Raw genomic sequence first — 18,972 nt, forward strand, 5'->3', positions numbered from 1 at the left:
AAACCAGCCTATCAGGCTCTGGTCATTCAATGCTAATTGTACGGCAAATTGCAAAGTGGCTTGGTTTTCTCCTCTTGCACCTATTTTAACTATAAATTTGATATCAATTTTAAATGTCCTCAAAGAGTTGTCAAAACGAGAAGAATAAAACCCTTTATCCAAATATGAAAGCATGCCTTGTTACAAACCTAGCATTATACCAGAAATTTTTAATTTAGAATCACTATTAGCCAAAATTAAAGAATCAACCTTCAATATTGACCAGCAAATTACAACGTAATTATCGGATATTTCAACAAGCTTTTAGAAAACTGACTATCAGTTGGACACCTTAAGAGAACGGTATGATAGACAAACACAATAAAAATGCAAAATCTGGTAAATTACTAAAACTACATAAGGGTTAGCCTTTGCTGGGTATCTTAACATGGAGATGATTATTCAGACTGGAGTTATTCATTGATGGAAGAAGTCAAAAAATCATTAACCCTGATTGCCATTTTTAAATTTGAAGATAAAATCCAGGTTTTAAAAAAGAACGTACTCAATTGCTCTAGCATCAATAAAGTTAATCTTATGAAGAGTGGATCTGCTCAGCCTGATAATACCACCGTTATTAGCGATGAATTTTATAATGGTCACCTAAAATACACAAAGAACGGAGGCGAAGGTGAATGAATCAAAGAGCTCATCAATCCACGCAAGAAAACTATGAAATTAGCCCAAATGTTAGTACCACTATTAGAACAATTGACTACTAACAGCACACTTTAAAAACTCGAGAGTTCAAATCCATATATTTTATGCCAAGACTCTGATTTATATATGACTAAGATTATGATGTTGAGTCATTGTTTACAAATGTCCCAAGTGGAGGAAACAATTGAAGTTATTTTGGATAAAAATTTTTATCAGACAATGACACTTATTTTAGTATGATCGTTGTCTTTTTAAGAAATTGTTGGAGTTAGCAGTGCTGGACACTGCTTTTATTTTACAATAGTTGTTTGTACAACAGATAGATGGGATGGCAATGGGGATCACCTCTAGGCCCCGTTTCCAACATTTTCATGTGCTCCCTGGAGGAAGCGCATGTTGAAAGAAATGCCCCCTTAACTTTTATCCTCTTGTATATAAACGGTTTGTCGATGACACCTTCGTTCTTTTCAAATCAGCTTTTCGCTGCTGATCGGTTTCTCTCGTACATTAACGAAGTACATCCATAATAAATTTACATTAGAAAGGGGGACAATAATCCAATTACCATTCTTGGATGTTTTGGTGTTCCGACATAATGACAGTTTTAACACTTCCGTTTTAGAAAAAAGACTTTTACTGGTCTGGGTTCAAACTTTTATAGTACTTGTTTTTATTATTTTAAACTAAATTAAATTTTTACTCTCCTCCACCGGGCTTGTAGCTCTAACCTCTTCTTGGGACTCTTATCATAAAGAAATAGATTTTCTTACTAAATATTTTACTGATAATTGGTTTCCATCTCATGTTTCTTTAAACACTGCAAGAATTTCTTAAAATAAGAAACTATCTCACTCGGCTGTTATAAGTACAGTACCAGGAAGAAAACTCTATGCAACTATCCCATACGTCCTAGACGATAAATTTAGAAGTAATCTAGAGTCTGCAATAGAAAACATTTTTAACATGTTTGCAGAGTCATTTTAATACAAAAAATCCACCACAATGGTCCTTTTTAAATTTAAGGATAGAATCTGCCCAATAATGCAATCGTCAGTCGTATATAAATACTTGCCCCAGATGTAATTTGGGGACTTACGTGGGATCGACTAAACGATTGCTGAGGGTCAGAGAATCGTTATTCATAAAACAGCTAGTTCCTAAGTTGAACTCAAACACCACCTCTGTTCAGTTGTATCTGGCTTGAGCCAGATTTCTTTGCTGCTTTCCTTTCCTTTTAGTCATTCAGTCCTCAACCTTTTAGTCTAGCAGGTGCTTTTATGAATTGTCTTGTTTTATGTATATTTATATAGCATGTTGAGACTCTTGAAGTCGTTAGTTTTATTCCATGTATTTTAATTTGTAAATTTTCTTTTTTAGCCTTGATAATGTAACAATGTGTTACGAAACGCGTCGGCAAATAAATACCACCTACGGATGACCGACTGTCTCCTTGTCACCCTGTCCTGAGATATATATATATATATATATATATATATATATATATATATATATATATATATATATATATATATATATATATATATATATATATATATATATATATATATATATATATATATATATATATATATATATATGTATATATACATTATATATATATTTATATATGTATATAATATATATATATATATATATATATATATATATATATATATTTATATATATATATATATATAATATTTATATATATATATATATTATATATATATATATATATATATATATTTATATTTATATATATATATATATAAAAATTATAGCACATGAAGCATCACAGTCACTCTGAAATCAAAGGTGGGAATGATTGACAGGTATAATGCAAACTTATCAAGCAATTACATTTATTTGGTGGGAAAAAGGTTAACAACAATATAATGTTTTCATAATATTTATTTCCCGGGAAAGGAATACCAATACTGATGCTCTTAAATGCAAGGTATGAAAAGTGACAACAGAAAGTGATTTTTCAGACGTGACAAATGATTCAGTATTCTAGTGTGAAGCCTCTCTCCTGAAGAATTCCTACCCCAGCGAGGAATACCTTCAAACAGGATGGCTATACATTACAGCGGAATACTCATCTGCCATGCGGAATTCTACGAACGCCAAGGGTCCCGCAATACAGCGAATTCCTGTTTCCAATGCGGATTTCATAACGGGTCGGACCTGCATTTCCGCAGAATAGTAAGAATCCAATCAATCCGCAACTTTGCGAATCCTCACCTTTAAACTCCTTGACGACGCGGAATCTTACTAACGTCATGACCTTGCTTTAGGGAGGAATATTCATTTCAGAGAACTACTAATGCGGAAAACAGACTTGAGGCAAATGAATGAAATTCAGAGAGGATTATCCCGAACCGAGAAGATAAGACTTCCCAGTTCGATTCCCAATCGAAAGGAATCTTCAAATCCATAAAAGGAATCCTTCGTAAATCGACGCACAACACAATGGCAACATCTGTCCGGTTGTCGAATGGCTATCAGAGGAGGGGAGGAGGGGAGGGGAGGGGAGGGGGGGGGGACATGGAGGAGGCGGAATAAGAAAGGAGATTAAGAAAATGGGAAAGGGGAAGAATAAGAAACAAATTAATACGAACGAAATGGATTTAGGAAAGGAAGAAAATAAAAAAAAAGTGGAATGCGAGATGATTGAGTAGAGAATACAATAAAAATATAAACACGAGGAAGAACAAAATACGGTAAGGGATAGAGTAAATAACAAGGCGAGAAAGAGGAAGACAAATAAAAAGAGAAAGACGAAAGAAAAGAGGAAGAGGGGGAAACAGAAACGAAAGAGAAAGAAATAAGGGAGGATCAAAAGGCACAGCAGCGTGAAGAGGAAGAGAAAAATTAGGAGAGAAAAAGAATAGTTAAAAAAATGATGAACAAAATCACATGAAACCAAACAAGAACACAAAAACGAGAAATACGTTGGGGAAAGATAAGACGACAAGAAAACGAAGAGGAAATAAGAGGAAGAGGACAACAAGAAGGGGGACAAAGAGAGCACGATAGACAACAGGACACAGAAAGGGACCCAGAGCACTTGGCCTTTTTTTAATGTCTTCTCATTCTGGGTCCAGAGATTAGAAAATAATATAATAAATCTTAAATGTTACGTGTCTTTATATTAATTATACTCTTGAACATCTAAAGCAGAGATCTCTTTTTGAAAGTTAAAACATATATAAAAATAAAATAAAATTGAAAGAAAAAGTAATACAAAATAAAAAATAAAATTACATTTATATATATTTATATCTATCTATCTATCTATATATATATATATATATATATATATATATATATATATATATATATATATATATTTATATATATATATATATATGCATACTATAATCACACACATAATATATTTATATATATATATATATATATATATATATATATATATATATATATATATATATATATATATATGTATATTATATATATAACTTCTGAACTATTAATGCCGGGCTCCGAAACTTATATCAATTTAAATCAGCTACAACACGGGCGCCAACGCCTAATTTGCATAGGGATTGGTAAGAAATTTACAACTGTCATTTTCCTTTAAATGCCAAATGCAGTATAATATTTCCCTTGAGGTGTCCTGTGGAAGAAAATGATTTTAACTTATAAATTATTTTTCCAATATGGCCGACAGGCCACGTGATGATTACGTCACTCCATGATATAGACAAATGAGTTAGCTATTCTATATGAATCACTTTAGCCTCGTCTACAGTAGGTTTCGAATCAATTTATATACAATCGGGCCAACAGTCCTAAAGTTTTAAATAAACCTTAAAATTTTTAGTCACGTGACCAAATAAACCTGGTCGCTTCTAGATATGTCACAAAGGCGGAAATAATAATAATAATAATAATAATAATAATAATAATAATAATAATAATAATAATAATATAATAATAATAATAATAATAAGGAGGAGACCCTCTCTGGGCAGTAGCATTGAAGAAAATGATGGCTGTTCTACGGCATTCAATTTATATATAGTCTTCTCCATTCTTCTTAATACCTTCTTTTTATCAGGGTGTAGCTGGTATATCAGACGTATGTCCTTTGCAAATCTGATGCACCAGCTACACGCTGATGAAAAGATATTTAAGAAGAACTGAGAAGACTATATAAATTGACTGATGTACAAAGAGCCATTATAATTAATAATAATAATAATAATAATAATAATAATAATAATAATAATAATAATAATAATAATAACAACCCCCACAGTTAAAATGTACATATATTTTAAAGATAAATCTGTAGAAGGCTTTGAAACTGTTCGATTCCCCTTTTCAATCTGAGACTGAAGAGAGGAATCGAACAACTTCCCGAAAGCTTTCTGTACAGATTTATCTTTAAATATATGTACATTTACTTACCTGTGGATTTGTTTCTCCATTTTAAGATTCATGCTACTATGAGTATTTTTCAATACTATTAATAATAATAATAATAATAATAATAACTAATAATAATAATAATAATAATAATAATAATAATAGGGGTCCATGAAGCCCTAAATATTCTCCCTATACTCCAATGAGATTTTCCATTCTTTCTAATACCAAGCTTCAAACTTTTCCTGCTATCGTTTCCCACAATTTTCATAACCTTTAGTTCTCAAGAGGCACATCTATCGCTTCCTTTGAGGCGTACCCATAATCTTTTCCTCTCCCCTTCGATTTCATCTTCTTCCGGCCTGGGCTGGAAAAGGACTCCACTTAAGAAAATCCCAATTAAAAAACAATTAAGTTACTGGCTTTGGATAATTTTAATCTAATCATAAGAAAAGAATCATTTTAATAAACACATTCATCTGCCCGTATGATCTGATCAGGGTCAAGAGAGAGAGAGAGAGAGAGAGAGAGAGAGAGAGAGAGAGAGAGAGAGAGAGAGAGGTAGCAATGCCACTTTAAAAGAGCCAGGCTCCAGTGCCACATCGTACTAAGACTCATGCTTAGTCATACTTAAGGAAAAAACGTTCGGCCTCACATGCTCCCGCAGTGGTTGTCAATAGCGCTCTGCCTTAATGAGAATCATATTCCTGTTTTACTTAATAATCTCCTGGCTGTGAAATCACTCTCCCAACTGGGTTAATCATAGGCGAGTTAAAATCCTTTAAACCAGCCATTTCTGAATTGGGACTTTGTACTGGAATACAAAACATATTCTGGAATGAAAGTTGTAGGTTTTACTTTCTCACAGAAACTTATTTTATCTTGTGGAAACTTATCTCATCTTATTTTTGTGGAACCTTGTCTTATCTTGTGGAAAGTTATCTCATCTTGTAGAACCTTATCTTATCTTATTTTATCTTATCTTATCTTAATATGCAAAAAGAAAAGAGACACAAAAGGGTGGAAGGAAAATGAAGTACAGAAATAACCTTCCACACACACACACGCCAGAGAGAGAGAGAGAGAGAGAGAGAGAGAGAGAGAGAGAGAGAGAGAGAGAGAGAGAGAGAGAGAGAGCGAGGATCGCAAACCGTCCAGCCTCTCCTTTCCTGATTCTGAGGTAGACAAGGAGAGAGAGAGAGAGAGAGAGAGAGAGAGAGAGAGAGAGAGAGAGAGAGAGAGAGAGAGGCCTGTCTCTTGAAAAATGGGAGATTATATGAGCCGTGGAAAACGAAATCATGAGAGTATTACTAAGCACTACATTACAGGTAACGAAACTGCGGAGAGCTGAGTAAATTTGGCAAGTGGCGGCCTGGTGGTTTATATATACAGATAATATTATATGAAGTAGTACCAGGAAAAGACTTCCTCTGAGGCAAGACTATGATATAACAGATTTCCATCTTCAAGAAGGTTACTTTCGACAGGGAAAATTTTACACTACGACACGCTAATTCTATAGACCACAATCAGTAAACTACACGTCATGCAACATAGCAGTTCATGGAGGTAAATACCATTAGCAATCTTCGTTAATTAAAAACTTACTTTCACAGATAGACAAAGAAATATATTTATGCATAAACGGCAAGGTTAGCCAAAAGGTGAGATCTAAGATTCTGTCGAGTTTACTGGCTTCATCATCAAAGAACAAACTGAAACTATAAAACCTGAAACGATTTTAATAACAATGTAGAAGTAAACGATAAACAACAGCAACGGGATAATATGCACTGTTGAAGCATGGAGAGAGAGAGAGAGAGAGAGAGAGAGAGAGAGAGAGAGAGAGAGAGAGAGAGAGAGTGTTTTGGTTGGAGTGACGAGAGACCAACAGAAGCCCGGGTAGGGATACTGTGCTCTCCCGGGGGTAAGGGGGGAAGGATGGACGGAGAGGTGGGGAGTCATGACGTCACGAACCAGCTGATCGATGAAAACAAACATAGCGTGGCGGACGATGGATCTTTTCCTCTTGAATTTTTCATTCCACTTATTTTTTAAGATTTTGATGAATCTTGATTAAACGGTATTGTAGAATTAAAAAAGAAGAACACAGGTTGTTTGACAAACAAAATTTTATACGAAACGCCAACTGATGCCGAGCACTTTAAGTTTGAGGGAGGAAGAACCACGTGACCAATATGGCTGCCCCCGTCCGCCATGTTGGACACGTGCTCGCCGTCAGAATGTTACGATGTGATAAGGTGGTATTAAAATGCGTTTATTTCCGCTTTTCATTTCACTCCTAAATCCACAAGGGATTTAGTTCTTAAAGAACAAAAGAGGATAACTGGAATCGATGGAAAAGTGTACGAAAGGTGAAATTTGCTCTTAATAATTTAATAAGATCAAAATTACTGACTGCAATTTCTATTAATAAGTATAAAACAAATGTAGTACATTCTGCACGGCAATGGGAAGGAGACTAATAAAACAAGTCATGTTACCTACGACCACACTTAGGAAAGAAAGAAAGAACTCTCCTACTACAAATATATACACTAAGCAATAATACATGAATAATGATACTGAGAGAATATAATGTCCTGTAGGTCATAAAAAAAAGAAATATATAAAATAAGGACTTGCAATGAAACACTGTTCTGTACATCAATTTCTGTTGTGATCCCCATCATCAACAAAAAACATTCCCTTTTAATGCAATGCGCCCGTCTTCGGCCTCTAACATCGATACCTATGATAAAAGACTCTAGTTGCTTCTCTTTCTGTGTTACGCTTTTCTGTTGCACAGGAGAGATATACATACGTACATACAATATACATACATATTAAGTTACATACATACATATATATATATATATATATATATATATATATATATATATATATATATATATATATAGTATATATATTATAGATATATATATATTATATATATATATATATATATATATATATATATATATATATATATATATATATATATATAAGAAAGGGAGAGAGAGAGTTAAGTGCCCTGCACATTTGGGATTTATCACTTAAAGCACTTTAAAGCACTTTCTCTTTTATGTCTTGTACTTTCTCGGAGGTTTAGCCTTCCAAGTAATAGATGTCACAGATGCAACAGCAGTTAACAAGAACTGACCAAAGGCGCATATACGTGTGTGTGTATGTGGGAGTGTGTATTTATGATAAAAACTTACCATTAACTTTCCAAGTGCAAGATCCTATTAACCAAAAAAATTCAGAACACAACTGCTAAGTCAACAACACATTTCAAAGTCACGAGCTATAGCAGACATGTATACATTTTCATAACTGAATAAAACTCGCTAACGATTATAGGCTAGCATGCAAGGTTTTTAAAAGGACAATTATCTATTGAACGTGTGTCCTTAAGAAGGAACATAATGGTAAAACACACGCACACACACACACTGGCAGATAAATGTGTTGATGCCTTTGGTGGTGGTACGTGATTAGTGATTAAATACTACCTACTTCCCAATAGAAGTTGTGTACAGGCATGCATTTTTGTGCATATTTTGCTAAGGCATGGTATTTGCAGAAGGCTTGACATTTTGCTAGCATGTTCTCCTAGGGCCTATTATATCTGCCATCATTTAATGACATTGAAGTACAATAATTACTTTTCCAGATGCAGTCCTTTTACATGTAATTTTACATAGCCTAAATGTTTGAAAATATGTAATATTTTATTTTACAGAACTTTGAAGAAAATTGTTTAAACATTTTTCCAAGGGTTATTTTTTTTTTTAATTTACAGAACTTTGAATAAAACTGTTTAAACATTTATGAGTTATTTTTGTTTATAAATATACCACATAGGCCTACATGTCTGTAAGAATATCTGAGAAGAATCAAATTTTTATCCCACTAAGGAATTACCTAAATAGGTATTATTTGGAGCAAAGTCTGTTCTACATCTAGTCACATTTGGCTGTGATGTATCTGAGTGGTCCTCTTACTGTTACGTACTTATATAGGCCTATTTTGTACCATTATTTTCTGATACACGTCCATAAAATGAACAATCTTAACAGCTGTCAAATAAATAAACATTGGCAGTTTGTTGTGTTCTAGCATAAAGACAAACTGCTGGCCCCACAATGGGTTGCAGTGCGCTCAGGGCATGTTTATTTACAAAACGTTGCTGTCACTGCAGCTCCAATTACACACAATCAAAATGGCGGCCAAATTACGCTGCAAATAGGAAGTCGTCCCTCCCTGTGGTTCTCTCTGACTTCCAGTCTCACTGGGAAAGAGTAAACCGTCTTTCGCCTGGGATTCGAATTTCGATCCTGGTTTATGCTAATAAAGCAAGCTTACGAGTCTCAGTGTTACACATGGAAATGCAGGAGACTAATAATTGACAGAAAGAGGTATGCATATAGCTCTCCCATCATTTGCCAAGGTAAATGTAGCGAACATTTTCTTTTGCAAAAAAAGGTTACAAAATTACATTTTCTGCATGGCACAGTCTAGGGTTGTTTTCAGTTGTGTTCGAATGTGTGTAGCAAATCCGAACTAGACCATGTCAAGCGTCCTTTCTTTATTTTCAATACAGCTATCAGGAGAATGCAAGCCTTCGTGGCCAGTATTATTTTAATACATGCTTTGTGCATATCATGGAAAGCTAAGCATCTGCTTCAAGCGGTCATAAATGTTTAAAATTACCATGAGTAAGCTTCCTTGGAAAGAATAGATGGTGACTGTGTTTCTTGTTAAAATGTTTGGTATGGATGGTCTCTCTCTCTCTCTCTCTCTCTCTCTCTCTCTCTCTCTCTCTCTCTCTCTCTATTTATTTATTGAAGAGGTAGAGACCTTTTTATTGGACTATTGCAATTATGTCTTAATCTGTGTTGTGGAGAGTGCAGGAAGATGTATCAAGGGATTGACTGATACTCAAGTCATGTATCCAAACATTTTTCAATACAGACAATATATATATATATATATATATATATATATATATATATATATATATATATATATATATATTATATATATATACACATATATATTAATATATATATATATATATATATATATATATATAGTATATATATATATATATATATATATATAAACATGTATTATATATACATATATATATACATGCTTGTATATATATATATATATATATATATATATATATATGCTTGTGTCACTTTAACAGCGTGTGAACAATACATTTAACTAGGACTACAGAGAAAATAAAATAAGTACCAAGCGCTTTCGTTGTTATTACTAAAAGACACCTAATATATGTATGTATGCACATATATATATACATATATATATATATATATATATATATATATATATATATATATATATATATATATATGTGTGTGTGTATGTATGTATGCATGTATGTATAACTGAATCACGAATGTATGGAAAGTGATTAATGTATAAATAAAGGCAACTGCCACGAAGTCTGATTTAAAGAGTAATATAAGTAAACGCAATAATATAGGAAATTCATGAAATGAATCCACAACGCAAATTACGATTTTCAGTCAAAGCTGCAGACTTCCATTTACGGTTTATTCCGATTGACAAACATCTTAACCCACCTAATTCTCTTGAACCCGGGATGACGCCAGGAGGAATCATCATGTGTCACGTCATTGCTTGGTTCGTGATCATTCTTTCTTGCAGGTAATTTAAGAGCTGGGGAGGAGAAGACGCCGACTATGTAAACAATCCGATTAACAGTTACCACTTCCTGCGTCGCGTCGGATCACCCACGACTACAGCCCGGTTAAAAATGCTCTCCATGACACGACGACCAGAGGTGAGCTTTTCGTAGAGTCTGTGGCGTGTTAATCTGAAGTGTTCATGTTGAAGAAATCAACCTAATGATAGTTTTCACTAATGTATGTACTAGGGTAACTTGACTGATTACTTTATCCGCAATGGACCTTTCTGTGTAAGTTTGCGAGGTGAAAATTAAAGACGTTTACGTCTGTTTATATTTCTAAGTCATGAAAAGTAGATTTTTCTTCTTATATCATTCTCTCTCTCTCTCCCTCAAACAAACAAACACTCGCCATAAAATAAAATCAAGGGTTTCTCCCGGGTAGAGTCTAATATAAAGTATTACCGATCTGAAAAGTTTGCCATGACGCTGAGATACATGAAAGTCCTTACATGACTTTGTTATGTGTCTCCCAGTGCTCATTTTTTTTTTCTTTTGTAACGCATTGACTTTGACAGGAAATTCTCCAGGTTCTGACTAGTAAGATGACTCGGTTTTTATTGTTTACTTACAGTTCCTGTCTCTCATCTTGTCAGAATATGAATGGGTTTCCTCTCTGGGGACAACCTGACAGACAGCGGGAGTTTAATTATACTTCCATGTTTGTTAGCCAGGTTAGCTTCTAGCCAATATATTATACATAGCAAACGATCTTTTACTGTTCAAATCAAACTTTCTCTGGTGTGAATTCATTTTGGCCGTTAACACTGATTTTTGAGATGCTCTGACCAGAGCATTTTCCTACACTTGTCTATCCCATGCATTTTAAACTAGCAAAATCTAACCGTGATGATTTGCTCACAAATGTGAAAAGTTTTGAAAGGAACGAATGACCCTACTGGACAGAATATTAACATTTCCTAAAAATGGTTTATTTAAATAGAAATTTATGGATTTTCAGTTTTCTGCAAAAGACAACTATTGAGATGGCTTTGTCTGTCCGTCTGCCCTCAAGATCCTAAAAACTACTGAGGCTAGGGGGCTGCAAATTGCTATCTTAATCATCTACCATCCAATCATCAAACATACCAAATTGCAGTCCTCTAGCATCAGTAGTTTTTATTTTATTTAAGGTTAAGTTTAGCCATGGGTCGTGCATCTGACACCGTTAGGGTGCCAGCCGCCGACGTATCTTCACTTGACCGCATCTGGGAACAACTGAGCGCTGCCCGGTCGTGGCTGAGTTTCGCACTGCAGCACATCGAGAGAATCATACAGCATTACGCTGTACAGAAGATTCGATTGCTCCAAAGAAACTTCGGCTCATTTTTACATGTTTCTTTACGTTCGAGTCGAACATTGCACAATTTAAATTTCTCAACAGTCACTGGTAGTTAGCATTGATATAAAATGGAAAATGGAATCACAGATTTGGTTGATTCATCTTACAAGATAGACTGACCAGTTTTTAATCAGTTCATCTCATCCATGTTATATACCTTGTACTTTATATGCTGTAGATGCTAATCATCTTTTTGTTTGTGCGTTTGTTTTTATAGCCTAAAACCTGTCGCGTTCAGTCTTGTGCTATTTTCTAAAGGAGATGGGCAGAGCTGCTCATCCAGTTAATGTAACTTATTTTCCTATTAATAAATGACTTTTGTATTTTTCTTACTAAATGCCATTTTTATTAGACAGTTAGCAAAATTACAGACATATTATCATACCCTACTATGAGTATACGATGAAATTATGCTCCAGTTTTTAAATCATTACTTAAGCTGAACGTAATCTTTCTTCTACTGCGTTGGTAGGTTTAACATGATAAAAATATATGCCCGGGCTACTAACTTCTAAAAACCTACAATGCAGATTATGATTAGGGCCATTTGCAATTTTCGCACAAGCAACATAAACCCCTCTTCCACATCGTTTGTCCCAATATGAGATGGGTCAAGACGAATTACATGACAATGACTCCCACGCAGACCTGAACTGCACCGATCAGCTCAACCAGATTAGCGGACATAACAGTAATTTGCTTATTGTAGATCCCGTGCTTATTGGCCCTGTTGTGCCCATAAGCTAATCATTTGCTCTCTGTTGGTCTTTTTCTTTTCGTTTTTTCTTCATCAGAATTTTGACCAGCCCTATAAGAGCTGAAAGTCAGCTCAGTAGTCTGGTTAAACTACTTAATAGTACTACTAGAACGTTAGTCTGCCATTTCAGCTCGTGTCATGTCCAAAGCTCAAAGCGTGTGGAGGAAAATGAACTGGGATAATTAACGGTGTGGTGGAGATTCTGGAATAAAAAAACAAATATTTCTAAATTACTTAGTCTCAGAAAACCTGCCTTAAATGATGATTACATACAAAATACAAAATGCTGCTTATGTAGATTCCTATTAAAACCAGTTAATAGCTGACGGTTGCAAACGTCATGCTATTGCTGATATTATCAGGTGCTAAGGATGTAAATACCCACCCTTTGTCATCATCACCATAGAAATCATTGTAGCTCACCACTTATAAAAAAAAAAACTTCTTATTAAAAATAACTTTCTTTATATCTTTATATTGTATCTTACTTCATGGAAAAGTGTTGTTTTGTTCTAATAATTAACCCACCTTGTAAAGTTCTGGCCTTTTGGTAATAAATATCTTTGCAAATGCAGACCGAACTTTTGGCGATATTCTACCCTGAAGAATGAAAAGATCATTTTGTTCAGCCTCGTATTCTCTAAGTGATTCCAGGGCTCTCGATCTTCCTTCTGTGTCCATCTCTATAAATCCGTGTGAATGAAGGAAAATAATAGTATTAGCAATTAGTAAACCTGTATTTGAAATTACAGAGCTCAATTATCAATTAATTTTCAAATCTTACTATATGCAAATGTATCAAATACTATAAGGGTTAAAGTTTGGCTATAAAGGGGATTTCAACTGGGGGGACAAGGCGGGGGGGGTGCCAAACATCTGACTGCTCCCCTCCCCCCATAGCGACGCCACTGATGCGAAGACTCAGGAATGCAAATGAGCGGGCACTGTTATTGAATGTCTCATCAACTTATATAATTTATTTTCGGTGTTAAAGGTGACTCATAACAGATCTAAGACAATATAACAGATCTACGAGTCCCAGAGACTCATGGAAACTTAAATATTATTGGAACCATTAGACTTAACATTTTCCAGAATCACCGAACACCTAGAAACCACAGAAGTTCAAAGGCTTAGGAAAATGACACCGCAGAGACATTTGTTTTAATCTAACAAAAGTTATATAACCTGAAAGGCTGAAAGAAAACTTGACCTCCACTGAACGCTAGGGAATCAAATATAGGAAGAATCTGCCTCCCGTCTTTCTTGTTAGAATATACAACATTATGAGTAAACATCTCTAAAGATTTGGTTCATAACAGACATTTTATTAGTTACTTGCATTATTAACCCTAATAATGCAATTAGTAACGTTCATTTGTGTTATATTTCAGAAATCTTTGGATGATTCGCCTCATCATTGTGATCGGATGTCTACGATGTTATTCTATGTAAGTATAGAAGAAGGAGCAGTTGAGCCTACTCAAACACACGCACACACATATGTGTGTGTGTATGTATATATATATATATATATATATATATATATATATATATATATATATATATGCATGCATGTACATATAATAAACCAGATGTGTATGAAAATATGTTTATCCTGTGTGTAACAACGATAGCCCATTGACAATGAATTATACGTTTCCGATTGCTAACGTCCAGCCTTTCTCCTTGGCCCTGGCTTCAGAACGGTACATAACGTCCCCAGGGGCAAAACCTGCCGCCTCGACCTCCCCATTACTGTTATTCTTGAGAAAATTAGTAAACTTTTAAATATGTACTATTTTTTTTTATATTTTCATTATTTTTCACGTCACTTAGGAGTGAGCAGTGGTCGTGTTTCAATAGAAATTCTGGAGTAAACGAACTCTTAACTTTAATATCTAGCTATATTTCATTAGTGAAGAGCAATAGGAATAAAACACATCACACCCATTTGAATCGGCTCCTTACCGGACCTGGATAAGGATCTCCAGAAAATCTAAAGCATGATTTCCTGAGGAGGCGTCGTGAAATGATTTTCCCAAATTTTTACTTAAATCTTACTGTAAATATTTTCGGCGATTGGATAATCATGCTCAGTGAACTTGTACAACGAAATATTTCATTAAAAGTCTTCATCATTGATAGGATAAGTTTAAACTGCTCTTAGCTGCTTTAAATTCCTCTTTTGTGTTTCAGCTGAATGATGTGAAAGCGGGCGGATCGACTGTTTTCCCAACTCTTGGTGTTGCGGTTCCGGCAAGACGAGGCCGAGGGTCTGCTCTGTTTTGGTTCAGTCTGAAGAGGAGCGGCGAGGGCGACTACAGAACTGTCCACGCTTGCTGTCCTGTGCTCCTTGGAGAAAAATGGAGTGAGCATTTTGTCCTAGTAGTCTTTTTTCATGACATCTATTTTTTGACAACTATCTAAATCGGAATTTTGGGGAACATTTTAAGGCACTCTAACGCCACTTGCTTATAGCAAAAACGGATGTAGGCTACTATTTTTAAGTGCAAGGGGTTATCATTGCATCATCGGGACAATTGCAGGATTTTTTTAGAAATCAGGGATGCTCGGATCAAGAATGTAACCTCTCAGGTATGTTTTTTTTTTTCTCTCTCTCTCTCTCTCTTATAATGGCGTGCGTCTTAGACTTGTTCAAAAGTTTTCTAACTTTTACTGAAACAAATAATTTGTATTACTGACCGAAAAAATATATTGAATAGAATATATTGTTATTTGTCAGTACGTATATTAGCATGCTAATACTCCCCATTTGTTGTAAATTTCTGTCAATAAATCTGTGATAATAATAATAATAATAATAATAATAATAATAATAATAATAATAATAATATGGTGCGTCTCCTACGAAGGGCATCCTTCTCCTCCATCCTCTTCAGGCAGTTAATAATGTTCTGCTGCTCGGGAAGTGTTATTGCGCAAGCTTATCGCCCTTAACAGGGGCAAACTTCGCCTCCCAAGAGAGAAAACATACATCAATCTGACGACAAATAATAATAATAATAATAATAATAATAATAATAATAATAATAATAATAATAATAATAATAATAATAATTGTAGGTTTTGACACTGAAATATTTTCATTGCCTAACGAATTTTTTTGACTTCTAGTTGCCAATTTGTGGATTCACGAATGGGGACAAGAGTTCAGATGGAAATGCACGAACGACCCTCGAGATTGATCATTCGTTTCTGAAGAGGACCCACCAAAACCACCTTCAAGAGAACAAATGAATTACCTTTACTCGTAGTTTTAGATTTTAAGATGAATGATCTTACTGGCCAGTATGTTCCCTGTTATGAAGCAGAAAACTTCTTATGGCTGTTGGTAAGGCAGATGAACATGTTAGGCCTACTCTAGACGTATATAAAGGCGATATAATTTTAACCAGTAAAATCAGTTTGGTTTTCTAAATACATGGAAGATATCAATTTGATTAAAAGAATTTGTATAGATTTTGACCTGAATCACTGTTTTACCTTCATAACATTCCTATTATCTTTCTTTGTCTATTCAACCTGCGATTTGTATCGTTCCTTCCTTCAAAATCCTCAAAAAGAGAAAGTAATCCTTGAGTTTGTCTTTTATATAAACACGCTAGCCTCACTTACAATGATAGCATAAGAGGTTTCAAAAAGGTTTTCTGGGCATTATCAATAGAATTGTTGCTGTTACGTATCATGTTAACATTTCCTTCATGAAGTTTATGCTGGCATTGGGGACTGTAGGTATTGTAATGTATTCATTAGCTTCTGACAGAAATGTAGGAAAATCAAGATTTTGAAGATTTCATGAAATGAGAACTAAAATAATTATGCAATGAGAAAAAGTGAATATCTTGGTTTTTAATCTGAATGTTTGTTATATTCATTTATTACTTTCGCTCTTGATTGGACTAGAAACTTCAATTGGTAAGAAATGTGAAATGTAGAAATAATGCATGTAGAAATAATGCATTCTTGCGTGGTAACTAAAGCACCAAATCCTGTTGCTGCAGTGAATGTCATTTGGTAGGAAACAACCAACTAACAACCTTACAACAATGCTTTTAGCTTTATACTTCATTGTTACGTGTTTTTTTGTTTTTTTTTCGTAGATGGGGAACTACTCTCATATTACTTTCAAAAAGTCTGTTGTCGAGGAAGCTATTATTTATACTTTTCCTTTAAGATAGATTTACTGCTGACGAAGTGTCCCTTAGCACGGCGAATCTATAGAAAAATGTCACAATGTACTAACGTTTTAAATGTTCCTGGTTACGGAAATGGTTTTCAATTTGATGTTCCCTAAGAGTTGGGAAATATAAGTGTATCTCCAACTATAAGGCAGTCCGGACTTCATTAAATATGTTGTTATCGAGGTGCTTATTGTTACTGTAACTGTTATTGCTGTTGTTCTTGTTAGTTATCATTATTATTAACAAAACAAGCCTGTTAGCGCGCGCTATGCGCTCTGGAACGGCGCTGCTGTCTCCCCACCCTTCCTTTCCCCTACCTACCCCGCCTCCACCCGTGGCGGACAAACAGATTTGCAGGAGGGGTGGATGTATCCCCTACCCTCCCGTTCCCCTAACTACCCCACCCCACCCAGGGCAGACAAACCAGTTTGCATGAGGGGGTGGATGTCTCCCCTACCCTCCCATTCCCTTACCTACCCAGCCCAACCCGGGGCGGGCAAGCCGGTTTGCAGGGGGTGGGTGGCTGTGTCACTTCTCCCCTACTGTCACCCTGGGGCGGGGGGACAAACGAGATCCACTCGGATTTTATTATTATAGATTATAGACCTATTATTATTATTGTTATTATAAAAAATCTTTCTAAAAAAAACTCATTGATACAAAACCGTCCAATTGCTATGCTGCTATGCCAAAGAGTTGTTACGTTATTCTTAATAATAATGCTTGTGATGTAACACAATAAAAGACCAAGACTTAACGAATATGTTATTCATTCCCATGGAAGCTGGAAACATAACTTTCGCAGACCCGTGCATATAACTAGAATTCCAATAGGCCCTTAAATTCATTTTTAACCATATTGTTAAGCACATGGAACACTAATTATGGGGGCCAACCAGATGACTACATTATTGTTGCATTACGTTTCATAATTCTCTTGTCTGATGATCCAAAAATAAAACTCATGTAGCCTATTCATCTATATTTGAATTTTGCTAGTTGCGCTGTTGTTGGCCTAGAAAGTCAGATAGCACTGAAGACAAATGAAGTAGGTCGTGTTGCACTCATTTGCTCTCACTCTGATGTTAAATGAAATGGCAGGTTACCAGAAGATAATTCTGAAAGGACGAGGTAAGTCCAGAAAAATCAAGGCTTTATTAAGTGGTCGATATCCTACCATACTCCTACTCTGTGACTCACCGTGTAATGTCATGCTTTGAATGTTCATAATCATTCCTTCAATACTCTAGAAATAGTAAATTGTATATGTACCATCTCTTTCATTATATATATATATATATATATATATATATATATATATATATATATATATATATATATATATATATGTGTGTTATATATATGTGTGTGTGTATACATACAGTATATATATTTATGAAAGAATTGGTATATATACAATTTACTATTTCTCAAGGACATTGCACGGTGATTCATTGAGTAGGAGTATGGTAAGTTAAGTAGCCTATATCTTGTTTAACCAGACCACTGAGCTGATTAACAGCTCTCCTAGGGCTGGCCCAAAGAATTAGATTTACTTTTACGTGGCTAAGAACCAATTGGTTACCTAGCAACGGGACCTACAGCTTATTGTGGAATCCGAACCACATTATAGCGAGAAATGAATTTCTATCACCAGAAACAAATTCCTCTTGTTCTTCACTGGCCGGTCGGAGATTCGAACTCGCGACCAACAGAGTGGTAGCTGAGAACGGAACCCGCTCACCCAGCGAGGAACCTAGGAGTATGGTAAGATATCGGCCAATTAACAAAGCCTTGATTTTTCTGGACTTATACATACATACATACA

General features: G+C 34.8%; 1 pseudogene; it reads left to right on the forward strand.

Moving 5' to 3' along the window:
• LOC136849516 (prolyl 4-hydroxylase subunit alpha-2-like) overlaps positions 1-18,068 on the forward strand; it is a 95,851-nt pseudogene extending 77,783 nt beyond the window's left edge.
• Positions 18,069-18,972: the final 904 nt, after the last annotated feature.

This window comes from Macrobrachium rosenbergii, chromosome 21 (assembly GCF_040412425.1).
Source record: "Macrobrachium rosenbergii isolate ZJJX-2024 chromosome 21, ASM4041242v1, whole genome shotgun sequence".
NCBI lineage: Eukaryota > Metazoa > Arthropoda > Malacostraca > Decapoda > Palaemonidae > Macrobrachium > Macrobrachium rosenbergii.